This window comes from Otolemur garnettii, unplaced genomic scaffold (genome assembly GCF_000181295.1).
Source record: "Otolemur garnettii isolate 467f Iridium unplaced genomic scaffold, OtoGar3 scaffold00154, whole genome shotgun sequence".
Taxonomy (NCBI): domain Eukaryota; kingdom Metazoa; phylum Chordata; class Mammalia; order Primates; family Galagidae; genus Otolemur; species Otolemur garnettii.
In genome coordinates, this window is record NW_003852549.1 from 122,278 (window position 1) to 128,724 (window position 6,447).

Sequence of the window (6,447 nt, forward strand, 5' to 3'; positions counted from 1 at the left end):
ACTACAATGGCAGGGTCTGGTAGATATGACAGAAACCAAATGGCCTGAAATTTTTACTAGCTGGCCCCTTATAGAAAAAATCTTGTCCATCCCTGCTTAAGACTGTAACCAGAATGCCCTATTACACAACCCTAATCTTAGGACTTCTGTGCCCAAAATTCTCCAATGAATCCTTGCAGCAAACTGCTGGCTCCCTAATTGCCATTTCTGATTCTTTCATGCTGGAGAAACACAGTTCTATCTGAATTTTTAACATCTCAATACCCCTTCCCAGCTCCAAATATTATTTTAAGCTAATGACAGTAATTAAATCTGCTTTCTCAGTGACTGATTTAGAAAAGAGTATATGATGTACCCCACCTAATAAAATGTTACCAGGAGTCCACTGCAAGCTTTTGTGTTTTCTTCGTGTTTAAAACAAAACTTGTGAAGAAAGGAAACACTTCTGACCTTTAAATATTGTCTTACATGATGTTTGGAACTATTACTAATTAGCCAAACTTGAAAGGAGACACAACAAAACACTGCCAATAGTAAAAGTAGAAGAGGAATAACAAATGGCATCTTGATGCTATTGATGACCCACCAAAACAACTCTGTTTCCTATTGTTTTAACCTCTGTTAGGTCATCTATTATTTGCAGCCAAAAGCATTCTAACTGAGAAATTTCCTACGGCCTACGGATTAAGGTCTATTCATGTCTATAGTATTAATAACTCTTCCATAAGCTTGCCTTACTAAGGTATTGACCTCATTCCCAACCAACCTTATATCACACCTTTTGCAGTAAAAAACAAAAAAAACCAAAACAGAACTGCTCACAAACCATGCAAAGTTAACTCACGTGTTTCAGATTTTGCATTTGCTTTTTCTTTAGTCATACATGCCATCCTCTTAGATGCCCCTTCTGCCAAGCATCATCTCTCTGCCTCCTCACGTGGCAAACTTCTACTCACTCTGCATTGCTTACCCCAAATCCTATTCAACATTTTAAAGTTTTAATTCTGCACCACGTACTTAAAGTATCTGATACATATTTAGTACAACAAGCACAAAATAAATAATAATTATAAGCTCTGAGAGGGCATCTGGCACATAGCACCAAAAAAGTGTAATTAATAAAAATGACAGTGAAAACAAGCTCCTGGCTCTATTTTTTAAATGTTTGTAAAGCTAAAATATAAATGTTTTGACACAATGACTATGCAAATGACATGAAATTTATGTGAACCAGCTTGATGAAAGTATTTCAAAATGTATATGAAAACACTACACTGTACCCTGTGTTTGCATTAATGTATACAGCTATCATTTAATAAAAAAAAAAAAAGCAAAAAAAAGTGTTTGTGTTCAAAAATGTAATAGTTATTTCTGAGGTGGGCAAGTGAATAAATGAATAAAAATTATTTCTTTCACAATTTTGTTGATGATACACAAAAATTAAATAAGAATGGTTACACTTTATTGTGAGCACCTTGAAGACCAAATCTATGTCTCCTCCATCTTTGTTGCCTCCAACTTGCAACATCTAGCATATAGAAGTTCTTTGATAAATACATACAAAATAAAAGATGACTTGGTACAGTTTAGATTTAGCAGTAGATGTCCCATCTAGGCAACATAGTAGCATTTGCGTGTCACTATCAAACATTTCTTCTACTTGTATTATAATATGTTGAGCCCAGAGTTGAGCTATAAAAATATTTCTTATGGTAATCTTTTGGCTAATGGAAACAAAATCACTGTTATCATGACAATTTCCAGCAAATAGAAAAACACAGCTTGTTCTAATGAAGTCAACATAACTCATTCAGTTGTATCATATGGAAATGAAGTCAATGATAGTGAGACAGTGTTGGTAAGGATGTATAATATAATCTGTGCTTTTCAACAAAGATTTGCTTTTCTGACTTCTGTACTCAGTAGATAACTTTAAAGAATAATTTATGACAAGTCATAGTGGCTCATTACCCTTGTTATCCTAGTAATTTAGGAGGCAAAGGCAGAAGAATAACTTGAGGCCAAGAGTTCAAGACCAGCCTCAATAATAAGAAAGGTCCCTGTCTCTACCAAAAAAAAAAAAAAAAAAAAGAAAACATTATCTAGGCATGGTGGCTCACACCTATAGACCCAGCTACAGGAGGCTGAGGTAGGAGGATTGCTTAGCCTAGGAGTTTGAGGTTCCAGTGAACTAAAAGGATGCCACTGCACCCTAGTCCAGGCAACAGAGTGAGATTTTGTCTCCAAAATAATAAATACAATAACATTCTCCTATTGGTATTACTGTATACTGGCTATATTTTGTAGTTCTTATTACCATGTAGTTTATATTACCAGAAAGGTAGTTTGAGTTCCCAATTTTAAAATGGTTACTTTTTTTGTGACACAAATCCATATATAATATAGTTTCATATTGATGCTTTAACAGGGGTTTGAACTGCAAGGGTCCACTCATATGCAGATTTTCTTCTGACTCTGTCACCAAGAGACAGCAAGAACAACCTCTCTTATTTTTCCTCTTCATCAGCCTACTCAATGTGAAGACAAAGAGGATGAAGCTTTTCACTAGATTACTTCATTGTAAGAATTCAACACATAAGAAATACAACATACAAACTATTTGTTAATTGATTGTTCAGGTTATCCTAAGGATTCCAGGGTACAGCAGGCTATTAGTAAAGTTTGGGAAAGTAAAATATTATAAGCATATTTTTAACTGAAAGGGGGATTGGCACCCCTAAACCTTACATGGCTCAGGATCAACCATAATTAATATGCACTAAATGCAAGCCACTTACTATAAAAATTAAATAGAAAACCCATTCTTACAATAAGTGCAATTTGTGAAAATGTGACTGTAGAGGAAATATGAAACATATGAACTTAAAAATCATTTTTCTCATTTAGATAAAAATATCAAAAGTAATTCTAGGAACTATAGTTAAATAAATTAATTTTTTCCAGACAATACCTTGAGATTGTAAATTACCTACACCTAACCTTTAAAAAAAATTCTGAATTCTAGGCTATTAAAAAATAAATCAAGAAAAAATATATGCACAATTTACACACTTTTTCAACTGTTCTTTTGTGCTTAAAACTTCATTACTCTTACTTTTGTTTCTATGGTTGGACCAACAAGAGGCCTTCACAGTTAAATCTTACCTAGATGGGTGGCACCTTTTGCTAAGTGGGTAGGGTGCCAGTCCCATGTACCAAGGCTGGTGGGTTCAGGCCCAGCCCCAGCCAAACTGCAACAAGAAAATAGCCGGGCACTGCGGCAGGTGCCTGTAGTCTCAGCTACTGGGGAGGCTGAGGCTAGAGAATCATCTAAGCCCAGGAATTGGAGGTTGCTGTGAGCTGTGTGACACCACGGCACTCTACCGAGGGCAATTAAGTGAGACTCTGTCTCTACAAAAAGAAAGAAAAAAAAAGAATCTTACCTGGATCATTACTTTGAGGATTTTCAGGCACCTTTTCTTCTGTATGTTCTGAAATTTGTTGAATAATGCTATGTACAAATAATGTAATTGATAAAATTACTATTTTAATACTAATATAAAAAATTGATAAATTTAATTCTTAAGAGTATTTGAGATAATATCAGAGCTAAAATCAGAACTTCAATAATCCCATACACCCCAAATCCATAAGCTTGACAAACTCTTATTAAACTTCAGGAAGAAAGTTCCTAAATTTTCTTCAGGAAGAAAGTTTTTAAAACTTCCTAAATTCAGGAAGAAAAAGAGTAAGTTGAAGTACTCATGAAGGTAAGGCAGTGTGGATCAGTCAATCAGCTAGGCTAGAGGTTGTTTGACCATGATGGAAAGTGTCCTGAACTTGGAAGAAGTCCTATTTCTGTAAGCACAGCTATTTGTTCTTGGACAAGTTGCTTCTGTTAGGTCCACTGCCTTCTTCTGAAAATAAGGATTTTACTGCGTTAGCTCACTAGATTCTTAATAAACATTTAATGAAATAACATTTTTATAAGGCTTGGGGAAATAGGGAAGCAATGGAATAATCTGTTCTTGAACTTTATTTTTATTTATTTATTTTTTGCAGTTTTTGGCAGGGGCTGGGTTTGAACCTGCCACCTCTGGCTTATGGGGCCAGCGGTTCTTTTTTTTTTTTCTTTTCTTTTTTAAGGATAAAAAACATTTATTGTTCTTGTTAATTTTCAACATGTACACCATCATTACCAATAAAAAGGATGATATGATTCTGTAGCTCTTGGAAAACATTTTCAAGCTGATTTTCAGCAATACCAGCAATCACATCTGTTATACTAGCTTTCAAGTCTTCAAAAGATTGAGATTTGGTTGAATAAACATTAGTTTTCACATGTCCCCATAAAAAGAAACCCAATGGAATTCAATCTGGCCAATGTGGAGGCCAGGAAAATGGTCCGCCTTTTCCAATTCATCTGTCAGGGAATTTCTCATGTAAAAACTATCTAACATGCAAAGCAACACAAAAAGCATCATCATCTTTTTTTTCTTTTGAGACAGAGCCTCAAGCTGTCCCCCTGGGTAGAGTGCTGTGGCATCACAGCTCACAGCAACCTCCAACTCCTGGGCTCAAGCGAGTCTCCTGCCTCAGCCTCCGACATAGCTGGGACTACAGGCACTCACCACAATGCCTGGCTATTTTTTTGGTTGCAGCCATTCTTGTTGTTTGGCCTGCCCAGGCTGGATTCAAACCACCACCTTACGTGTATGTGGCTGGTGCCTTAGCCACTTGAGCGACAGGCGCAGAGCGAGCATCATCATCATGTTGAAACACTATATTCTCTATCAGTCCTAATTCTTCAAGCTGAGGAATAAATAATTTTGCAGCATTTCTAAACAGCTATCACCATCAACACTCCCTTCAAAAAAGAAGGGCCCTGGGCGGCACCTGTGGCTCACAAGGGTAGGGCACTGACCCCATATGCTGGAAATGGCAGGTTCAAACCTAGCCCCAGCCAAAAAAGGGCCCCATGACTGATTTTTGCCCAAAGCACACGACACATTAACTTTGGGAGAATCTCTTTTACATTCAACAGACTAATGTGGATTTTCAATTCCCCAAATATAGCAATTATGCCTGTGGACTTCGCCACTAATGTGGAATGTTGCTTCATCGGAGAACATTACTCAACATTACTCATTAGTCATGATAATCTTCTTCTAACATTTGATGCACTTGAATTTTGTAGGTATGCTTTCATGTGAAATCTTGTCCGCAGAAATTTCTGTACAGTAGACTTTAGAAACCTCAGCGCTAAGGATACCTGTCTTAATGACATTCTTGGACTTGCCTGAAAGGTTTCTTCTACAGATGCTACAGTTCCTTCACTAACATGTGGCCTCCCAGACTGTGGCTTATCATAGGCAGAGCCTGTTTCTTTCAATTTTTCCCTCCACTTTGATGTGGAATTTCTGTGTGGTGCTTCTTTCTTGTAATGGGTTCTAAACCTTCTTTGGACAGCAGCAGCAGATTTTAGTTGAACCAACCAAAGAACAAAACTTTCTTTCTCTTCTAGTGAAGCCATAGGTCAGTGATTAAAGTCAAACTATTTCAAATTGCAGAACTTTATGGACACCCTGTACAGTTCTTTCCTCAAGAGTTACTGGAATCATTAGGAAATTCCCAGGAGTTACTGAAATCATTAGCGAATTCTCAGGAGTTACTGGAATCATTAGCTTATTCGGATCACAAAAGTGGAAACTGCAAACCAGTTTCCAAAAGCAGGGGGCCAGCAGTTCTTGAACTTTATTGATGAAACTACTTTGGAAAGCCAAACAGAACCCAATTGTGTATTTCCATAGGCTCTAATATTCAAATGTCAAAGTTTCCAGAAAATGTTCATAAGTCTTAATTTTGGTCATTAGTAGTTCTATCCTTTGTGGTTTGTCATTCAGGTCATATCAGCTATTTCATAATTTTAATGAAATTTATAATTATCCTCTACTATGAGCTAATCAATCACAGCAAGAGTAGAAAACTAATAGATGTCAAGACCTGACTTGGAATACTACCCTTCCTTCTGTATCTACTCAAACTCTGAACCAACAGATCTTTGTTAGAATAATGCTTAATCTCCTTGTTCATCTCCAAGTGATGTAAAAGGTAAAACCCTAATTTTATTTAAGTTTGACAGAGGAGATGCAAGTTGACACTATTTCATTTCTGAGATGAGTACTAACAACATATTTACACACAACATTCCCCAGGTTACTCAGTTCCACTGTCATTTCATAGATCACCTTTTTTTGAAAAGCACAATTTTAATATTGAGTGGACTATATCTTGGAGCTAGTTAGCAAATAGGCAAATGACAGGGACTTCAGGGACTTCACAAAATATGGAACACTTCACCAGTCTGCATGTCTACCTTGGGCAAGAACCATGCTAATCTTCTCTGCGTTGTCCCAATTTTAGTACATATGCTGTCAAAGCAAGCAT

At 36.6% G+C, this 6,447-nt stretch overlaps 1 non-coding gene across 1 annotated transcript; it reads right to left on the reverse strand.

Moving 5' to 3' along the window:
* Positions 1-6,340: 6,340 nt before the first annotated feature.
* Positions 6,341-6,447, reverse strand: LOC111728391. The gene has a single exon (XR_002775703.1). It is a non-coding gene; the product is annotated as a U6 spliceosomal RNA (small nuclear RNA).